The sequence below is a fragment of the Giraffa tippelskirchi genome, chromosome 3, assembly GCF_054371585.1.
Source record: "Giraffa tippelskirchi isolate mGirTip1 chromosome 3, T2T-mGirTip1v1.2.pri, whole genome shotgun sequence".
NCBI lineage: Eukaryota > Metazoa > Chordata > Mammalia > Artiodactyla > Giraffidae > Giraffa > Giraffa tippelskirchi.
The window spans coordinates 101,790,137-101,811,839 of record NC_137277.1 but is presented as its reverse complement, the minus strand read 5'-3'; the positions used below and the strand labels follow the sequence as shown (position 1 = coordinate 101,811,839).

The window sequence follows — 21,703 nt, the reverse complement described above, 5'->3', positions numbered from 1 at the left end:
AGATGAGAAGCATCACAACCTGAAAGGAAAACAATAGGGCAGCATTCATTACTGAGAAGTGGAGGGGAACCCAGGGGTTTTTCCCAAACCTGTGCTATAAAAGACCTATCCATTGGTAATTGTGACTGTCTCTAACAGTCACAATTATAAAACGAAAAATCCACACCGCTCCATTCAGCAACAGGCATCTGGACAATTCAGGTCTCCTTGATCAAGTCGCCCGAACCTGTTTACACAAAAACAAGCTCTATTGAACTGCAAAATAATAATAACAATAACAATGATAGACACACACACCCCCCAAAAAAGCACATCATCCAACTGTTACTTAATCCACCAAAAGAAAATTTAATCTAAATGACTAAGTCCTCAACCCTACTACTGCTTGAAACACTGTAACTGAAGGAAGTCATGGAATATTGCTTGAAGTATATAGTTACATGCTTCAATTTTTCACTTCCTTGTGCCATAGGAATCTGACCATCCCACAAATAGACTGCCAGCCGTGTGCTCAGGAAGGTAAGCCTAGTCTGCCACCCCCTATAGTTGATTGTTCCACAAATACTGATTGCGTAATACCCTCTCTTTAAAAAGAAGTGGTTTTGAACATTTTTTTCCATGGAGTTTACTGTTCTGAAGCATGAATGAGTTCTATGCCTCTGTCTGAACAAGAAAAATGGTTCTTGTGGTGGAAAACTAAAGAGCATGTACACTGACCTTGAGAATGTTTGCTCTGTGTGTGTATTCCACTTGAAGCAAAATGGTCCTGGGTTTGGGTATCACTGAGTTAAGAAACACAGGCACTCTGTGCCCTTAGAGTAAAGCTGATTTAGCTCTGACACTTCCCTATTTGCCAAGCCAGGGCTGTTGCATAAATCACACACTCTATAAAAGGGAAGGGGGAAAAACTGCTTTGGCCAGTTTTTCTGCCTCGGGGCTGAATCAGATACACCTCCGCTTCAACAGTAAACCTCTCCCAGGATGTGAACTCCTCGCTGTGACATCAGTAACCTTGTCTGGGACAAGTACATTTTCAAAGAGTGACGGCTCGAGGCAAATATTCCAACCCATTGACCAAAAAGCATACTGAATTACCTACTTCATGGAAATTGGTTTAGAAAAGCCTTCCTTTCCTGGTTATATTTCTAGTTTGTCTGGTTAGGAAAGTTAGTGGGTAAGGGAGTGCACAACCTGTTGAAGTAACAGTGATTGTTGTCTTTTCTAAGCAAACTTCATAGGCACTTGTTTTCTAAATAAACAAGGAGTAAAGGCTGTATGTGTCTATAAACATTTTCTATCTTTTGAATTAGCAGATTATTAAATCCAATATGGCAGTTAACAAAACCATAATTTATTATAACTTGCAGAAAAATTAGCTGATTGTAATCTATGACTTTCTCATTGTTAATTCTCCTGGAAAAAAAATAATCATCTCAGCTATAGTTTTCATTTTGCATGAAGACAACCATCCCACTAGAGCAAAGGATATTCTGCTTTTATACTTAAAAGGGAATTCAAATAGTTACCATAGCAATAAAATACAGCTGTGGTTGAGGGCAAATAATAAGAAAACTTGCCAACTATGCTGATAAACAGTGAAGATTTCTACCAAACTGACATCAATTGTAAATGAAACTATAACCAGAGGTTTCATTAAGTATTTCAAAGTAGAATTATGACAAACATGGCATATAAATGAAGAGAGCAAATACTTCCAGGCAACTCATTTTGTTTTCCTGATTTCATGGTGGGTCAGTTAATCTCCCAAGGACACTTAGGAAGTATTATTCTCGCCCACTCCAGCAAGAAAGGACAACTTTGATGCCAAGCTAAAGGGTTTTCAGTTACTCTCATTGTGTAACAAAAGTCCATCAGAACTTTTAATGTGAAACAATAATTTAGGGATCTAATTTGATTAGAGTAAAAAATTAAATTAGAAGGAAAAGAATACAGAAGGTAGAAAGATAATTTAGCAAACTAGTAAAATAGTTCCAATTTTAATTAAAAATGCACCAAGAGTGGAAGAAGATGATGGGAGAGAGGCAGTGAAACTATTGAGAGCTTAGCAAATGATTGCATATAGAAACTGAGGGTGTCAAGAATATGAGAAGTTTGGGAAGATAGAGAAGAAATTGCATTTTTGTTTGAAACATGCTCTATTTAGAGATTTGCAGCAGGCAGCTGACAGCATAGGGCAGAATCTTCAGTAAGATATAAAGTGTGGCAATAACACTGTTACTAATGATGCACCTTGCGGTAAGAGTTGAGTGTACCAGATTATTGCCAATATGAAGTAAGGAGACTGGTGATGATTAAGGACTAAACCTTGGAAAACATCTGCTTTTGGAAGAAGAAGAAAATGGACGAAACAGAATAGTTAACAGGTATGTGAAAAACCTAGGATGCTGCTGCTGCTGTTGCTAAGTGGCTTCAGTTGTGTCCAACCTGTGCGACCCCATAGACGGCAGCCCACCAGGCTCCCCCGTCCCTGGGATTCTCCAGGCAAGAACACTGGAGTGGGTTGCCATTTCCTTCTCCAATGCACGAAAGTGAAAAGTGAAAGTGAAGTCACTCAGTGGTGTCCGACTCATAGCGACCCCATGGACTGCAGCCTACCAGGCTCCTCCATCCATGGGATTCTCCAGGCAAGAGTACCGGAGTGGGGTGCCATTGCCTTCTCCAGAAAAACATAGGATGGTACCCTGTGAAACTTTATTTGCAGAAAAGTAAAGAATGTTTGAATGATGAGGTACTGGAGGCTGAAAACTTCAAGAAAAGAGTGAGAAAAAAGACAAAGTGGGTTCCTTCATAGCTCAGTTGGTAAAGAATCCGCCTGCAATGCAGGAGACTCCGGTTCCATTCCTGGGCCAGGAAGATCCACTAGAGAAAGGATAGGCTGCCCACACCAGTATTCTTGGGCTTCCCTTGTGGCTCACCTGGTAAAGAATCCGCCCGCAATGCGGGAGACCTGGGTTCGATCCCTGGGTTGGGAAGATCCCTTGGAGAGGCGAAAGGCTACCCACTCCAGTATTCCGGCCCGGAGAATTTCACGGACTGTATAGTCCATGGGGTCTGAAAGAGTCAGACATGAGTGAGTAACCTTCACTTTCACTTTTAGCTTGAAGAAGTTTGAGGGAAAATGACTGAAAACAGAAGGTAAAAGTGCCAGTGCCCTGGCAGATGCACTCAATATGGCATTGAAGATACAATTAAGGGGGAGGGGGGAGAACATTGGTTTTCAGAGTCAAGAAAGAGCAGGAGGAAAGTTCACACAAATTTCAAGAGTGCAAAATTGAGGGAGCTAGAGATGGAGTGTCTGATATAATTTGTAGAGGAAATAGAGTTGGGCAAAGCAGAGAACACAGGCTGAGATCTTGAAATAAGTGAAAAGGTTTGAAATATGTGTTATGGGAAATGGAGAGACTATAAGCAATCACTGTAACTCTGTGCTTTTTTTCATATATTCTCACCATTAGGAAGACATTTTCCCCATGCGTTTCCTTCATTCAATGAAGAGCCTGGTTTGCTTTCAGAATCATTGGATAATTAACATTCTGGGTCATAAGCTAACCCACTGACATGTATATTCTATAAGCATAGACTAACTTGGGTCTGTTCTTCTTCTACAAGTTAAAAAATTGAAAACTCTAACCAGTTGCTACATTTTAAAGTAAAGGAAAAATTCAGCATCTTCATTTCTTGCTTTATTTATTAATAAACACACTACCAGTGTATCAGGAAAATCAGTGCTGACTTCTCAGAGACCAAGTGCCTTAGCAAGTTACATTTGGCCCCTTCAAATTGCTTCTAGCATGTCAGACTCTATTGTAGTACAATATATACCATTGTTTTCTTGCCCTAAATTGTCACATCCTGTTGCTCTGCAGGAGTCTCTAAGTGCCAAGTTACGCCCTAAAGAGGGATGTTTTCCAATGGTGGGTCTGTGGCACAGTTTCTTAATAAGAATTTTAGTTCCAGATGAAAGAGCAGATCTAGGAAGTAGGCTTCTAGAGCATGCAAATTGCCAAAGAGAACATTTTAAGTTAAAAATGGAATAGAGGTGGATTTTGAAGTTCCGGCGCATGACTATATGAGCATGTGTGATTTGAAATCTATCTTTGGAAATGTACAATGAAATCACTTTAGCCACAATTTAAGTCTTTAATATTAAAAAGACACCAACTGTTTAGTTAAAAGTACATTCTATTACTTACCTGACAAAAATACCCAGAATGAGAAGATTCCACTGATGCCAAAAGAAAAAACTATATACATATTTCTGGACAGGAATAAGGAGAAATCTTGTTCCAAGTAACCTAACTGGAAAGCATAGGAACTATATTAAATCCCTCAGGATAGTTAGGGCTAGCCAGCACCTCTTTTCTCAAAGGCACTAATTTCCTGGAGTGATTACCACGGTCAGAATGGAGATATTAGCTTAACTCAAATACAAGTCACAATATGTGTGCTATATTTCTCTCTCTTCTCTGTGCCCCCTACCCACCTCTTCTTTTTCTTCTTCTTCTGCTTTCACCATTTTTTCTCAGAGATAATCCACTCAAGTTTTTATTGCCACAATATGTAAATTTTTCATTCAAACTTAATTTTTAAAAGTATCCACTCTAGGGAGCCTCCCTGACGGCTCAGTGGTAAACACTGCCTGCCAATGCAGGAGTCACAGGTTCAATACCTGGTCCCAAAGATCCCAGATGCCATGGAGAAGCTAAGCCTGTGTGCTCCAACCATTGAGCCTGTGCTCTAGAGCCGAAAAACCACAACTCCTGAAGCCTGCCTGCCCTAGAGCCTGTGCTCCACAACAAGAGAAGCTAGCACAACGAGAAGCCCAAGCACTGCAACTAGAGAGTAGCCCCTGCTCCCCGAAACTAGAGAAAAGGAGCGTGCAGCAGCGCAGACCCAGCACAGCCAAAATAAATAAATTAATATCCACTCTAATAGTAACATAAGTGTTATAGTTTAGTTTTACATGGGAAATAATGTTACATCCTCACCTTTAAAAAACTAAAACTCCTTTATATAGCAAAAGATATTTACTAGCTAAATACCCAAAGATCTTTCATCTGCTTTGGAGAGCCTATTTCCTTTTTCTGAAATGGTTTTTGCTGTTTTCCTCTAGGCTAGTAGTGTCTTCTCAACATACCTTTAGAAGGCAGTAGTTAAAACCAGACATGCTGTGCTGTGCAAGTCGTTTCAGTCATTTCCACCTCTTTGCAATCCTATGGACTGTAACCCCCCAGGCTCCTCTGCCCAAGGGATTGTCCAGGCAAGAATACTGAAGTGGGTTGCCAGGCCTTCCTCCAGTGAACCTTCCTGACCCAGAGATCAAACCCATATCTCTTACATCTCCTTCACTGGCAGGCGGGTTCTTTACCACTAGCGCCACCTGGGAAGCCCAAAACCAAAGTAAAATTGTAATCAATGTGAAAGTGCCATAATTATTCACTTTCGAGAGCTGTCTCAGGACTGCAGTGACTTTCTGTAAGCCTGTAGCCTACAGGTGACTCTGCACTGAACTCTGAGAAGAAACAGAAGCAGAAGCTGCTCCAAGGACAAGACAGTTTTTTCCACAGGTATAACAAGCTGACAGTGAGAGTTCATCGATTCTTGAACTATAAGAAAATTATAACTTTTAATTCATTGAAATGTGTGGCAGGGACCACTAGTAATCCATCAAAATCTGGTAGATTTTCCTTTCATAAGAACAAAAGAGATGACTGGCATGGTCAAGTGGTGGTGCATTGCCTTGGAGATGACTATGCGTGATTGAATTCTCATAGTATCTTCACATTTGCTCACAGATCAAAATGCAAATCTTTGTGAAAACTGACCAGCAAGATCGTCACCCTGAAGGTGGAGCACAGTGACATCATCAAGAATGTGAAGGCCAAGGTACAGGATAAGGAAGGCATCCCCCTGATCAGTAGAGACTCATTTCTGCAGACAAGCAGCTGGAAGATGGCTACACTCTTTCCTATCACAACATCCAGAAAGGGTTGACCGTGCGCCTGGTCCTGGGCACATGATTAGATCCTATTTCCCAGCCCCTCCTTGAACTTAGATGTGGCTACATAACTTAGGTCTCTCCGAAAGAAAAGTGGAAGAGATGCCTCTCATTTCTGAACCTGAACTTAAAGAGAAGGAGTTTGCCTTCTCTGTGCTGTGACTTTCACCTCTACTTGCTGAAGACAAATGGCAACAAGGCCCTTGAGCAGTGAATATTTTGTCTACTCAAGAACATCTAACATTGACTAGAGACATTTTTGATTGTCACAAGGGGTAACAGGGAAAGTGCGACTGGTTTCTAGTGATTAGAGACCAGAGATACTACTAAACATCCCATGAGCACAAGACAGCCCCTCAAATAAACAATGTGAAGGCTGAGAAGACCCCCATTCTATGGTATGATGGAGCTACAGTGTTGAATAAGTCCAGGGTCTTTGAGCAACTACATAGCGCAGTGCTACCCTACCTGCCTGAATGGTGCCCAGGACCATTAGTAGAGCAGATATCAATGCCAACTGTGTTGAACCTAAGACATTTTAAGTCCATTTGTTACCAAAAATCAGTCTACCCTAATAAGGAGGCTAAATAACATAAACCATTTCCATATATAAATGACCTTGACCACCAACATCTACAGGTCTCTATCAATCTTTATCCCTTTTTTTTGCTTTTTCATGGATATATTGACATTTTAAAATTCTTTTTTCATGTCATGTGTTTACTTCTGCAGGTTGCACTCATTGTTTTCAGTTTTGTTTGGGTGCATTGTTCCTCATGAACATAAACCCCATCAGGCCAGGAAACATGCTTCTTGTGCAACAACATATACATATATATATATATATATACATATCTTAGTATTATGCCTGTTGTGGAGCTGGACTTAATAAATATGTGTTAAGTAAATACATGGATTTTAGAAAGAAGACTTAAATAAAGGAAAACAGGCTACAAGTTCAGTTTGAGATATTTCCAGTAAATTAGCTTAAAGTGATCAAGCGTTCATTTTCTAAACACAAAATTATGGTTGAATAAATCACTCTAGAATTTTGCTTAGAAATAACCTCATAGTCAACAGATTATAATCTATAGGATTTGCCTTCTTGTTTTAGAAAAGTCAGACATTGGGTAATGAAATCATCTGATCCCTGCCGTAAGAAAAGCACTGATTCTCCTATTTTGAGGCAATATATTGCAAGTCTTACAAATGAAAGCATTATCCTGAGCAACACCAACAATTCTTGACTCTTGAATGAGGGGGCAACTTTAAAAAGAGTGTAATAGTCCATAGTCAGCATCCTTTTGTAGCGCTGAACAAGGACTCATCTGTAGAAGAAAGAGAACAATAATATATGTGTCACTTTCACAGGACCTTTAAATGGCAATTAAGAGACACACCTCTGACTGGTGATTGATGGCTGGCATAATGCGCAATTAGCTGTGGAATAAAACAAACACCGCAGCCAGCACTGTGTACACAAGACACCTTGGTGAATGGAGTGGTGTGTTTAGACAATGATTGCTTGAGAACAGGGTACCCATGGTTGGCTCATTCCTGAGAAGGATAAGCTATCAGGGTTTTAGATTAGGAAAAAGTAATTTCATTGTTGTTTCTTGCTGACATAGAATCCTAGCTTAATTTAACTGAGTGATTTTTGTACTTTCTCTGAGCCTGCATTCCAATAGGAAAAGGAGACATTGACATGCATAGGTTACCAAAAGAACACAAGTAGGCATAGAAAATCTGAATAATCTTCAGCAGCTCAGAATTGAATAGAAGCTAAATGCAAAAACTCCTTCGTTTGTCATTCAAGGTCTTCTACAGTCAGAATCCAACCTACTTTGGCTGAATTAGCTTCACAAATTTTTCACCACTATTGAATTTCTTTTTTCACTGTCCTCCAACAAGACAGCACAATGTCATTTGCTCAAGCTGTTCTGAAATAGAAAGGCCACTCTTCTCTACCTCACCTATTGAGAATCCACACATTCTTCAAAAGTAAACTTAAATCCTATCACCTCACATCAATAAAATCTCCACCAAAGCCTGAAGTACTCTCTCTATCTGTCTTCTGAAACCCTATCATTATTAAGCATGTCTTACTTTGTCACATTTCTTGCTTTGTCACCTTAACGATGACATTAAATAATATTTAATATTATTTAATATTTAATATTATTTAATATTTAATAATTAAATTTTTTAAATGTACTTTTTAAAATTTATTTTTCATTGGAGGATAATTGCTTTACAATACTGTGTTGGTTTCTGCCATATATCAACATGAATCAGCCATAGGTATGTTAGGTATTCAGAATAGGAAAGAGGAGTCCAAAATGGTGGTGTCTAAAACACAAGGAAGGGAAAAGCTTGCAAAAATAGAACAAAGGAAGGACAAAGGAAGGTCCAAGGACCAGAGTGAGGACTTCAGGTAGAACAAACAACACTCCTGGCTAACCCAATTTACATAGGGCAGGCCCAGGGGGAGGAAAAAAACATATAAAAAGAGGAGCCAAAGCGCGCTCTCTCTCTCTGTCTCTTTCCTGCACGCTGGGGCGTTCTTTGCATCTTTGGGTCGACATGCCTTCACGCCTCGAGGATAGATTTTCCTGCTATTATCTAAATAAAATAGAGCTGTAACACGGAGCTGTAACACTGATTTGTCTAAGAGCTATAACACGGTCCGTTCAAGACCTGAGAGCTATAACATGGTCTAAGACCCAAGAGCTGTGACGTGCTGAGGGCTTTAACGTCCGTCGCTCCAAATCTTTGTTGTGATGAGACAGAACTGAGGACCATACACTCACCTGACAGGTATATGTATGTCCCTTCCTTCTTGAATCTCCCTCCCACTTCCCACCCATCCCAGCCCTCTAGGTTGTCACAGAGCACTGGATTTGAGCTCCCTGCATCATACAGCAAATTTCCACTGGCTATTTAATTTTACATATGATAATATATTCATATATGTTTCAATGCTACTCTTTAGTTTTTCATGGTATATATTTTTTCTTCCCAATTACTTTTTAAGTTGTGAGCAGGTTTTATGTGCTACGTAGTCTATGTAACATATACATGGAGTGAGCACTCAATAAATACTTAAAGAATTTATTGAAATTAAAACATTAAAGAATACACAATTCCTCACACTGATGTCGTTTAAGAATAATACAACTTAAAAGAATATATTCTTAAATTCATTTGAACCCCAACTAAGGATTATGAATATTATTGCTACAACTTATTCTATTAATAGTTATTAATGTTATTAATGGGCTTCCCTGGTGGTTCAGCAGTAAAGAATCCACCTGCAATGCAGGAGCTGTGGGTTTGATCCCTGGATCGGGAAGATCCCCTGGAGGAGGGCATGGCAACCCACTCCAGTACTCTTGCCAGGAGAATCCCATGGATAGAGGAGCCTGGCAGGCTACACAGTCCATAGGATTGGAAAGAGTTGGACATGACTGAAGCAACTTAGCACACACACATTATATTAATATTCATTGATATACCACTTTCATGGCTGTAAATCATGTCGAAAGGGCATGATCTGACCTTAAATAGATAATTTGGTGTGGCTCCTATTGTTTAACCAACTTGGTGCAATGCCCAGCAGAACAACCAGGATGATGTTAGAGCCTTAGTACCTGTTACCTGATGCTGATGCAGCTAAAACCTAAATTAACCTTTGCTCCCAAGTGCTTCCTCACTTTTAAATGTTGGATTGAGTTCTCTCCAGAGCTCCAACATTGTCCAAGGTAAAGTCATTTTTAAAATCAAAGGTCTTCTCATACCTTTGTTGTTGTTGTTTAGTAGCTAAATCATGTCTGACTCTGCAACCCCATGGACTGTAGGCTGCCAGGCTCCTCTGTCCATTGGATTCTCCAGGCAAGAATAATGGAGTGGATTGCCATTTCCTCCTCCAGAGGATCTTCCCAACCCAGGGATCAAACCCATGTCTCCTCCATCGGGAGGAGGATTCATTACCACAGAACCACCAGGGAAGCCCTCTCATACCTAACATGAGCGATAAAGCATTCTGAATCATGGCCCTCATAAACCAAAATTTTAAAAGGAGTTTTTGAAGGTATTTAAATTGAAAAAGAAAGATTGCATCTGGGTTCGCATGCTGATGACCCACACTGAACTCTGTTTCATGTTAATGTATGATGTGGTATTTGATCTTCCAATACTCCTAGAAGAAACTTCCTTAATAAGATATTGAGGAAAATACAGTGCTATACTAAAGCACCATCATTTAATATTCATATTCATCAATTTCTTCACAGATCAAGCATTGTAAATCCATGATTTACAATCAGAAACTAATCTAAAGAAAAAATTCCCTGAGTGTAGCACCAAATAAGTACTTCCAATCCACAATGAATATATCTCATAGTAGAATGCATCCATTTCAAAATATATTTACTTACAGCCTTTGTCCATAGTCAGTTTGTTTTAAAATAAGTTTACTACCTTTTATTATTCTGATGATCAAAGTTTACCTATTTATGAGTCTAGGAGCCCTCGATGGATTGTGACTATACAAACTTAAATCACATAATCCTCTCTCAAGAACACAGAAATGTCGAGGGTAAGAAAATACTATATTAATAACACAGCAGTCCCTTCTGCCTTGCCCAACCCCCATGGCAAGCAGTCTAGAGAACGTGACTGTTCAAACTGCACAAGAATAGAGACATGACTGGCAACTTCTGAAGGAAGGGAAATCGAGGATTAGTTTATGTCCGGTTCTTGTGTAATTTTGTCATGGGAGAAAGCAAATTTGCATGTTTCCGGAGTAAACTGCAGGAGCTACTGTCGCCCTGCCCTTCTGTTCCACACATAGGTTGACAATGCAGAGAGATGTCGGTGCACCTGAAAAGAGACCAGCTTTAACTCTTTATTGCTGTGCTGTACTTAGTCACTCAGTCTCTGACTCTCTGCAACTCTATGGACTGTAGCCCACCCAGCCTCTCTGTCCATGACGATTCTCCAGGCAAGAAGACTGGAGTGGGTTGCCATGCCCTCCTCCAGGCGTTCTTCCCAACCTGGGGATCGAACCCAGGTCTCCCCCATTGCAGGTGGGTTCTTTACCATCTGAGCCACCAGGGAAGCCCAAGGAGCATATAAATGAGCCTTCAGAGTAATCAAGATCAGATCAGAATTCCCTCATTTAAAAAAAAGCCGCATTGCTCTTTTTTTCATTACGTACAAATTTCCTTTATATTTAATCCCAAACTACATTAAATCCCATATAAAAAAAGATATGTGTAATTTAAATGAAGTTTTTTTAAGGCGGAAAATTGAAACAAAGGCAGAGCTGGATGTATCAAGAGAGCTGCAACTCAGCTTTGGCAAACAAGAGAAGTGAAAAATCTGAAAATCATCTCTCAGTGTAGAGATGGTGACCCTCGGAGCCCATTTTTGTGTAGCAATAGAATAAAAGGACAAAGGAAATCTTATGCCCCAACATCCCACACCAGGTCTACAAACAGGGCAGTTGCTATTTACCCCACTAGTGATTAAGCAGCTCCCTTTTAAAGATATTACACCTTCTTGTAAAGCCACACAAATGTCCAAATTGCTACAGTAGGATGCATGAATTTTCGAAAGAACTGTCTCAAACTTTTTCAGTCATGATCCTTCCAAGATTCTGATAAAGCTGTGAACCCCTCTCATTGAAAAGCTCTTAAATTTGCACATATATCAATCTTGTACACATTTCTTTGGATTCAGAAACCCCCTGAAATCCCACATGTAGGTCCATGAAACCAGATCAAGAACCAAAGCTTTAAAACAGGGGTCCCTTACTCCCGGGTCATGGACTGGTACCGGTCCATAACTTGTTAAAAACTGGGCCATGCAGCAGAAGGAGTGCAGCAGCAAGCGAACAAAGCTTCATCTATATTTACAGTCACTCCCCATGGCTTGTATGATCACCTGAGCTCTGCCTCCTGTCAGTCAGATCAGCAGAGGCATAATAAATGTAATGCGCTTGAATCATCCCAAAACCATTCCCCTCCCCTGGTCTGTGGAAAAATTGCTTCCATGAAACCAGTACCTGGTGCCAAGAAGTTTGGGGACAGCTGCCTTAAAGGATGATAGAAGTGGGAAATGAAGGGCCACAACAGAATTACTGATCGTGAACAGTATAAATGATTCTCCAAAAGAGGCCTGACATCTTCATACCCCTGAAGTTTTCTCCATTTCCCATTTTGTTCCTTTAGTTTCCTCATTCCTACAAACAGGGTCAAAGATTCAGATACTGAACTTTCCAGAAGCCACCTGGAGAAACCATTGCACCTGCCAGAGGGGGTCACTATGCAGCTAACTGTTCAGTTACCAAAAAAAAAAAAAGCGTACCTTTGTTCTTTTCCATAACTGCACTCAGAAGAATTACTCTAAAATGCATTTTCCACACTGTAAAGTGTGTCCTAACAAAGCACAATAAACTCAACAGCAATGTGATTACTGTGCTTGTAAAACAGTTGGTGTTTTAGCAATATGCCCTTAAAAAAAGTATGCTTGGAAAAATGGATTCTGTTTCAACGTTAAAAGGACATAATTATTTTTCTGCTGCATAACAATTTTTAAATGTTAATGAGTTAAAATACAGCACCAAAACAGCTCCCATGCAGTAACACTCTGTATCATTTGGCTGCCTGGTTGATTCTCTTCTTGTGTTTTCCCTTAACTGGTCAGATAATATGCAACAATCTATGTCAAACAGAGGTATCAAGCATGACCATCACATGAGACAGTTTGCTGTTCACAAATTTTCTCTGGATTTATATAGACTAGGGTTTCTCAACCTCAGCCCCATAGATATTTGGGGCCTGATGAGTCTCTGTTGTAGGGGCTGCACTGTGCAATGTTGACTGTTAAGCAGCATCCCTGGGCTCTACTTACTAGAGACCAGCAGCATCTCCATGTTCAAACCCAAAGCACAACAATCAATACTGCTCCAGATATTACCAAATGTCCTCTGGGGGATAAAATTGTCCCCAGCTGAGACTCACTGCTATGGAGCATAGTTACAAGAAAGTAATCATCAGTAAGGCACAATGCACTAGATCAGGGGTCCCAATTTTTTTGGCACCAGGGATCATTTTCATGGAGACAATTTTTTCCTGGACTAAGAGAGGGGGGATGGTTTCAGGATGATTCAGCCACACTATATTTATTGTGCACTTTATTTCTATTATTATTACGTCCACCTCACCTCAGGTCATCAGGCTAGATCCTGGAGGTTGGGGACCCCTATACTAGATCACAGTACCTAAACAATCTACCTACTGGATGCAGGGCTAATCTTCTGAAATTACATTTGTCTAATATAATGATTAGGGCTTCCCAGGTGGCTCAGTGGTAAAGAATCCTCCTGCCAAGCAGGAGACTTAAGTTTATCTCTGGGTGGGGAAGATCCCCTGGAGAAAGAAATGGCAACCCACTCCAGTATTCTTGCCTGGAGAATCCCATGGACAGAGGAGCCTGGGAGGCTACAGTCCATGGGGTCGCAAAAGAGTTGGACATGACTGACCGACTAAAAAGCAACAACAATATAGTGATCAGCGGCAGTTGCATGACTCATATCTGTTAAAAGTGTTAGCAGGCCCATTGAGTAAAAAGTAATTGATTTGCAACCTCCACAATTTCATATAGCAGATAAAGGAAATCCCCAAATCTCATGAAACACCTTCCTTTATTTATTCAATGGGTGTCCATTAAAAGCCTAGACTATGTCAAGCACTGTGTTAGAAGCTGAGTTCCAGGGCAAAAAGGGCAGAAACATTGCTGCCTTCATGGACTCTCAATGTCAATGGGAATGTCAGGTAAGGAAATGGACAACAATGATAGATGGTAAGTGCTAACATGAGGAAAGTAGCTGGAGCACTTTAGCTAGATTTAAGAGATTGAAAGAAATTCTTAGAAGACATTCTGTTTAAGCTACGAACTAAAGGATGGATAGAAATAAGGCAGAGGAGAGACAATGAGAATATGACTAAGAAGCTGGAACAGTGTGAGAGGTAGCTCAGAGCAATGACAGAGCACAGAGTGTTTAAAGAAATATGCATATAATAACTATGGAGAGAATATAGGAAATGAGAGAGATAGTAAAGATGTAGAAAGCAGGGACTAAATCATAAAGCCATGTGAAAGAGTTTGAGGTTTATTTGCAAGCCGTTGGCAACCACTAAGTAATTCCAAGAAGGAAAGCAGAATTACTAGATTTTTACAGAGAGATTACTCTAGCCATAGTCATTGTATTAGTCATGGTTCTCCAGACAAACACAACCAATAGGAGAGACACACGTATCTCCTAGAGAGAGAGACAGAGAACAAGAAGGAGAGAGACAGATTGATTATAAGGAATGGGCTCACCGGACTATGAAGACCAAGAAGTCCCACAGTCTATTGTCTGCACACTGGAGACCCAGGAAAGCTGGTGGTGTAGTTTTAGTCCGAGTCTAAAACCCTGAGAACCAGGAGAGCCAGTGGTGTGGTTCTAGTTCTAAGGCAGGTGGAATTCTTTCTTACCTGGAGGGAGGAGGAGAGGAGCCTCAGCCTGCTTATTCTTATCTGGCCTTCAACTGAGTGCATGAGCCTGACCCACCTAGGAAGAGCAACCTACACTGAGAGCAAACAACTCAGTCTACTGATTTAAACATTAATCGCTTCCAAAAACCCTCTCTCAGAAACACCAGAGTGATGTTTGACCAAATCTCTGGGCACCGCATGGCTGAGTTAAGTTGACACACAGAATTAACCATCACAATGGTCAGCAAAAAAGGAACACGGGATCCAGGGAAATATGAGAAAATTTGGTGTATTAAATTAAGCAAGATATTATAGTGACTTGAACATGGAAATTTTACCATCCATTCTTGTAATAGATATCACAACCTGGCACACAGTAGGAGCTTATTGAATACATAGGTAATATCTGTCACAGTAGTGAATGAATGTAAGTACATGAAGTCAAAAGCATTTTTGAAGAATGTATTTAATTTAAAAGATTGGGAAGTAGTCCCACATGTCTGTGATAACATGTCTCCATAAGAATAATTTCATCAGTCCTGTTCAAATCAGAAATTATTTAATGATATTCTAAACTTTGAGTACTGTTAACAGCCAATACCAGTTAAGGTTCAATGGAAAAGATACTCATACACTCTTGATGAAATTCCTGGATAGCAATCTGGCAGCATTACAAGCACTAAAATTGTTCTTACCTTTTGGTTTAGTAATTCTCCAAGTTTCTATTCATTGCAGTGAAAAAATGAAAGCAACTTAATTTCTAATATGGAAGAAAGCATTAATTAGTATCCACCAAGTGAAAATCTTGTTTTTAATGTCAGCTGGATGAAATAAACAATGCTTTAAAAAAATATGTTAGCAGATTAGAATACTGAACTTTCTATATAATAGAATCCTAAATGCTCATCTGTTTTGTTGCAGGCTTACCTACATTAACTGAGATGGGAAGCTCAGCTCTGGACAAATGAGGGCAATAATCTTAATTTATTATATGTGCATATACCTAATTGCATGTGCTTGGAAAATGTTAGTTATTCATTTTTTTTACTGAAATTAGTCAGATTCTATCACTTCAATAGCCACTCAAAAAATGTTGAAAAGGAATAAAAGAATGGATGAAAGAATTGTTGCTCTTAATTGCAAATGACCAGATGTCTGCCTATGAACTGTAGACTCTCTATTTGGCTCACAACAGAGGAAAGTAACAAGCCTCTGAAGACTGTCTTTCCAGTGATGCTTGCATATCCTGATGGTTTTGAGAGGACTTTAAGACCCTGGGTTGGAAAGGCAGAACAGTTTACCAGAATTTTTTGTTCTTGGAGTCACATGATTCAATTCAGTTGGTTTTCAAATTTCTATAAAACTGTGAAGGGCCTCAAAAGGTCTTGCAGCCTGGTCTCTGTCAACTGAGAATAACAGCTGAGTATGTGTGTGTGTCAAGCGACAAGGACAGAACTTCCTTTCATATGTGTTTCCAGTACTGAAGAACCTCCTTTGTCAATTCTTACTTCAAGTTCAGTTCATTCCTTCTTGTCTGCCCTTCATAAAGTATAGAACAGCTGGGTTCCATGCTTTTTATATAATCCTTTAACACTATCAGAGAGTTACTTGTTCATCTATTAGTTCTCAACTCTTCCCAACCCCATGCCCTGCAGAACTGTTTTATCCTCATTGTCCTGATACCCATGCTTCTCCCATCAGTAAGGTATATATCCCACACCTCACTTCTCACCTCTTCTTGAAAGCCTTTCCCAATTATAAGGCTCACATAGAATTCAAGGCTATGCTAAGCATTACTTTAAAAAAGTCAGTTCTTGAAAGTTGACTATAGAATGAGAATAAGGAGATACATCCCTGGTATATGTTTCCTAGGATTCTCTCCTCGTGGGAAGAGATGAAATATATGTAGTGTGTTTGATCATTTGCCTAAAGCATTACCTATAGACAGTTCCTACAAGAAGGTATTTTGAAAGTTTCATTAAAACACTGCTTCATTATCCTAAACAAGGCTTGTTCATAAACTAAAAAAAAAAAAAATTTACAACTTAACGGAAGTCCCATGTTTCTCTCTGGAGTGGATCATCCATTTGAAGGATCAAGCTCACTGAGTGCCCCAATTCAATCTATAAATTTATGGAGGGGGGCATACAGGAGAAACAGTTCAATGGCAGTCTTTAATTTTGCTATTTTAAAGTATGTTTAGACCTTGTGGCTTAATTTGGCTATAGAAATATGAGGGAAGAGTTGTAGAGACTGAGGACACTCAATGCTATGGGTATAGTATGTAATACTAAAGCACCTAGGTAGTCTTAGAAACACAAATAAGAAAGTATCACTGTTAACTGCTTAGTAGTTCTATGTTATTGGAACACTTAATCTTAAAAATAGGGAATATATTTCTTCCTCCTTTGGCATTCTACAGACTGATTTTTTTTTTTCCCCCTTTATCAGTGATTGCTAGAATAAAGTGCTATTCAAAAAGCAACTGATAGGAATAGCTTCATATTCTCTCTCTCTCTTTCTCGCACACACACACACACACAAAATTTCAAGATAAAATTAATACTGTTACTCTTTGAACAAAACAAAAAACATTAAAATGCTTAACCATCATTGCCAGCATAGTTTATCTTCAAAATTTCAGCAAAGAATTGAAACAAAACTGTTAATTGTATTATTAGTTGGAAATGATTAAAATTGAAAACCTTTATAGTTTAATTCTAATCTGTCTATGTGATTGTTGGTTCGTTAAATGTGTATTTATAATCAAGTGCCAAGAAGTTCTCCAGATAAATAGACATTAGCTTGGGCGGTTTTTTATATCATTAACAAAATTTTTTCTAAAAACCTATCTACAAACAATTAGGTAGGCCTCTGCTTTCCAAATGAATACTGAATCCATTTTTTACATTAGATATTAAAACTGTGCTCCTTCAGTGTCATTGAATATTAATTATACCTCATATGCAAAGTACATTTGATTCTGGCTAATTGTAAAACTAAATAAATTAATGGTCTACATAAAATTTTCATTTTTTTTTTTACCTTGTCAGTAAAGTGTCATTTTCAAAGCATAAAATTGTGTAAAATAAAATATTTTACCTGTGGGAGAACACAGCTAAAATATTTTGTGAGAATTGGAAAGCTAAGAGAGCTAGAAGACTCTCTAGGGCTACCAGAGAGACTAATTCTGTAGATAGGAGATAGCAAAAAAGTAGGAGTCAATGGTTTTCCATAAAATGTGACTCCCCAAAAGCCCTCAGTCCACTACACTCATAAGGAGGGATCAACACAGACTTGTTAATCACAGAATGCCTGGTGACCACTCCAACAGTATATTTTATTATATGTGGTTGACTAAAAAAGGATAAAGTGCTCGTATTTTTTAAGCGAGATTTATAAAATTTTCTTTAAAACCTGGATTAAATAGACATTTCCATAGTTCTCTTCAAATAAAGATTTTATTTTTTTGGCTTGTCTATTTTTTTCCTTTTGACAGCTACAGTCCCCAAAGGAACAAATGAGAATAACATTTCATAGATGAGAAATCATATCCCCTTCATCAAACATCTCACCTCTTGACATTGCTTGCAATTGGATAGACATGGAGGATAGTCCTATTGAATTGATTCCAATTTTGGCTGGGCAATTACAATTCACCTGCTACATTTCTGAAGCAAAGTGATTCTGCTGCCAGTAGAGTCTTCAAAATGCTGAGCATGGTGGAGACATACTCTTATCAAATGAGACATTACAGTTCAATAAATATTTATTAAAACCCATACTCTTCACAGGGTAATATTTCTTTTCTTTGAACAAATGGTTTTAACTTAAAGGAGGATGACATATTTTAATCGGCTTAATTGCGTTAGATTTTTTCCAGGTCTTTTACATATTCCAAATGAGACAGGCACCAACACCTTATATAATTTTGCATTATGACCAGAACGTTAACTAAATCTTGAGTAAAATATCTTCATCCAAACCATTTCTTTGCATAAGGAGTAACTGTAAAACAAATTCCATTATTACCAAATTAAAAGGTTACTGCTGCTCCAAGTATATTTACATTTTTACCATTTCATTTAATGCATGTTGTAATGGTCAAAAAATCAAATACCACTTGTGGTTTTATTTTAAAAGACTAAATGAACACTTAGTCTTATGTGAGGAAGAGAAAGGAATGTCTGGTTGTTTCTACCACCTTCCAACCAAGAAGCTATAGCCACATTTCTAACTACACTTCTCACTCAAAGAGGTGGCCCCCAGGAAAAGAGTCATGTCTTAACTTTGGAAGATATAAGCAAAACTTGCTACAACAGGAGGAGAAGGTGAAGTGTGAGAAACAGAGCATTTCCACTCTGCTCAGGAGGTATAAGCAGAGATGTAGCTATGCGACCGCTAACTCAGCAGCCACTGTGTGTCAGAGCCATTCTGCCACAGCTATCATAACAGCTACCGCCAAAGGTCGGAGTCCTGCTGAAGTTATCTCAACGTGTTAAATATAAGACTTCAGATAGAAAACAGTATCATAGACAAATGAATTCTTCTTCATGACTCATGAACTCACTTGTTATCCACTCCATCTGATTTGGGAAGTACTCAAATCATATTCATATATCATATTCACAACATGACATCTTATTAGGTAGGGTTTGAATAAGAAAAAATTGCTATCAGTAGATTGCAATGACTGGCATGAGGAAAGAAAAACCCCTCCTAGCAGTTCTTACAAAACTTTATTCCACATCAACAAGCAAAATCAAATACACAACTTCCATATGTGTAATGTAGTAGGTATAGAATCTTGTGCAATGGACACAGATTTTTTTTTTTACCCATTTCTTCTATTTTGATGGAAGCCATTAGAATGCCATCAACACACTTCTCCTTTTAAAGATGCAATTTGAAATGCATAAATGTCTTTTAAGTAAAATCACTAATCAGCATTGTGATAATTTATCATTTTTTTTAACTATTCTCCTAGTATTTCCATAGTCTAGCTCTCCCCCTCACCATCATTTTCTCCTGTATAAATACCCCTGAACTTCTCAAAAGGTCAACTGTGTTCAGTTGTGCAGCATCTTTAGTGATTAGTCATTGTGAATTGAATAGACTCATTCAAAATATATAAAAATTATTATCCATCCCAAATGCACATACAAAATATCAATTTTAAATACTTGAATGTCTTGCCCATCCCTCCGTCACCATTGTGGCCTGAGTGCCCAAGAGCATTCAGACTATATACTGAAGAATATGATGGACAATTCATTTCTAGCTAATTCAGTACAAAACAAGACCAAGCCTTCCTCATAAAGACGTCTGGCCCAACAAATCACAATTTGATCTAGAGCCAACAGGGCACTAGTGCCTAAGGAGTTAATTACTATAAATGCAGTGATACACCCTGGGACTTCTTATCTGCAGAAAGAAACCAAAATTGCACACACCCATTATTCAAGAAAACGCCTCTCTTCTATTCAAGTTGAAAGGTTCCTATTTTGAAACTACACAGGACTGACTAATTACATATTTGGGCTTCTCAGATGCGCAAGACAAAAGAATTGTTTACCTTCTAAAGAAATTCATTTAGGGAGTTTCACAGTAATCATGTATCTGAAACTTGTGTTTTGTTGAATGACTCTAGAACCATGAGGAATAATAATATTTTATATTCTACTTTTTCTTGTGTGTGTGTGTGTGTGTGTGTGTGTGTGTGTGTGTGTGCTCAATCATGTCCAACTCTTTGAGACTTCATGGACTGTAGCCCACCAGCTCCTCTGTTCATGGGATTCTCCAGGCAAAAAAACTGGATAAGTTTGCCATTTCCTACTCCAAGAGATCCTCCAGACCTAGGGATCAAATCCTCATCTCTTGAGTCTCCTGCATTGGCAGGCAGATTCTTTACCACTGTGCCACCTGGGAAGCACTTTATTCTTACATGATGACTTTTCATTCTAGAACTATGGAATTCAAGCAGAGAACCCAGTTTGAAATAGAGAAGAAATAATCATCTTGCTACATAGGTTTTCTGTCATCTGAAAACTTATTCAGGTTTAAAACAATTATAGTTTATGGGACAGTAATCATGGGCTTCCCAGGTAGCTCTAGTGGTAAAGAACCTACCTGCCAATGTAGGGGATATAAGAGAGGCAGGTTCGATCCCTGGGTTGGGAAGATCCACTGGAGGAGAGCATGGCAACCCACTCCACTATTCTCCAGGAGATGAGAATCTCTTGGACAGAGAAGCCTGGAGAATCCCTTGGACAGAGAAGCCTTGTGGGCTACAGTTCATGGGGTCACAAAGAGTCAGACACAACTGAAGCAACTTAGCAACAGACCCAATCATTAATGACAGCAGGGAAATAAGTGGATTTCAACACAAATGAATATACTATACTATATGTCCACAGTCCTTTTTTAACTAACTCAAAAACAATCTGTTCCCAAGATCTAAAACAGCAGATTGGATGAATGATATTGTCTTTTTTCTTTTAGAAGGAAGGAAGGGAGGAAGAGAGAAAGAAATAAAATGATCCTTGTTTTCTGTCATTGTATACTTTACTCAAACTAAAAATGCTTTGTGGATAATATAATTTTAAAAGAATAATTGGCCCCATGAGAAGTGTATGTGTGTGTGTGTGTTTCTATTCCCTCTTTACATTTAGCCTACAGAAGGGTGTCCTTCACTGAGTGCAAAGGGGCTTCCACTCCAACTCTGAATCCCAAGGTCAAGATTTTGCTTTCCTTTTAATATATTATAGAACCCTGAAGCTGCTGACTCTGCATTTGAAAAGTGTCTGTAGCTAAATTTTCCACTACAATCTGCTGAAAAAATTAGCTCCTCAAATCTTGCTGACAACTTTCATGACAAATTTCATGAGAAATTTGTTCTCTGATCATTAGGACTGAGATTCAGCAGAACCCAAATTTCCCCAACCATAGAGGAGCTGATCCAAAAGACAAGTGCTAAATCTGTTATTTAGAACTCAAAACTGATTTAGTCAAAAAAAAAAAAAAAAGTGATGTTTTCATGACTGCTAGGCTCACGCTCTCTCCATAATAACCTACTTAGCCTATTATATAATGTAATGTATAATACCCTGGAATTTTTAAGTCTAGAAAATAGAAGATGTG

General features: G+C 38.8%; 1 long non-coding RNA gene across 1 annotated transcript; it reads left to right on the top strand.

Annotated features, from left to right (window-relative positions):
• The first annotated feature begins 392 nt into the window (after positions 1 to 392).
• LOC145542211 (uncharacterized) lies at positions 393 to 18,344 on the top strand. Its single transcript, XR_014079669.1, has 2 exons — positions 393 to 519; positions 18,063 to 18,344. It is a non-coding gene; the product is annotated as an uncharacterized LOC145542211 (long non-coding RNA).
• Positions 18,345 to 21,703: the final 3,359 nt, after the last annotated feature.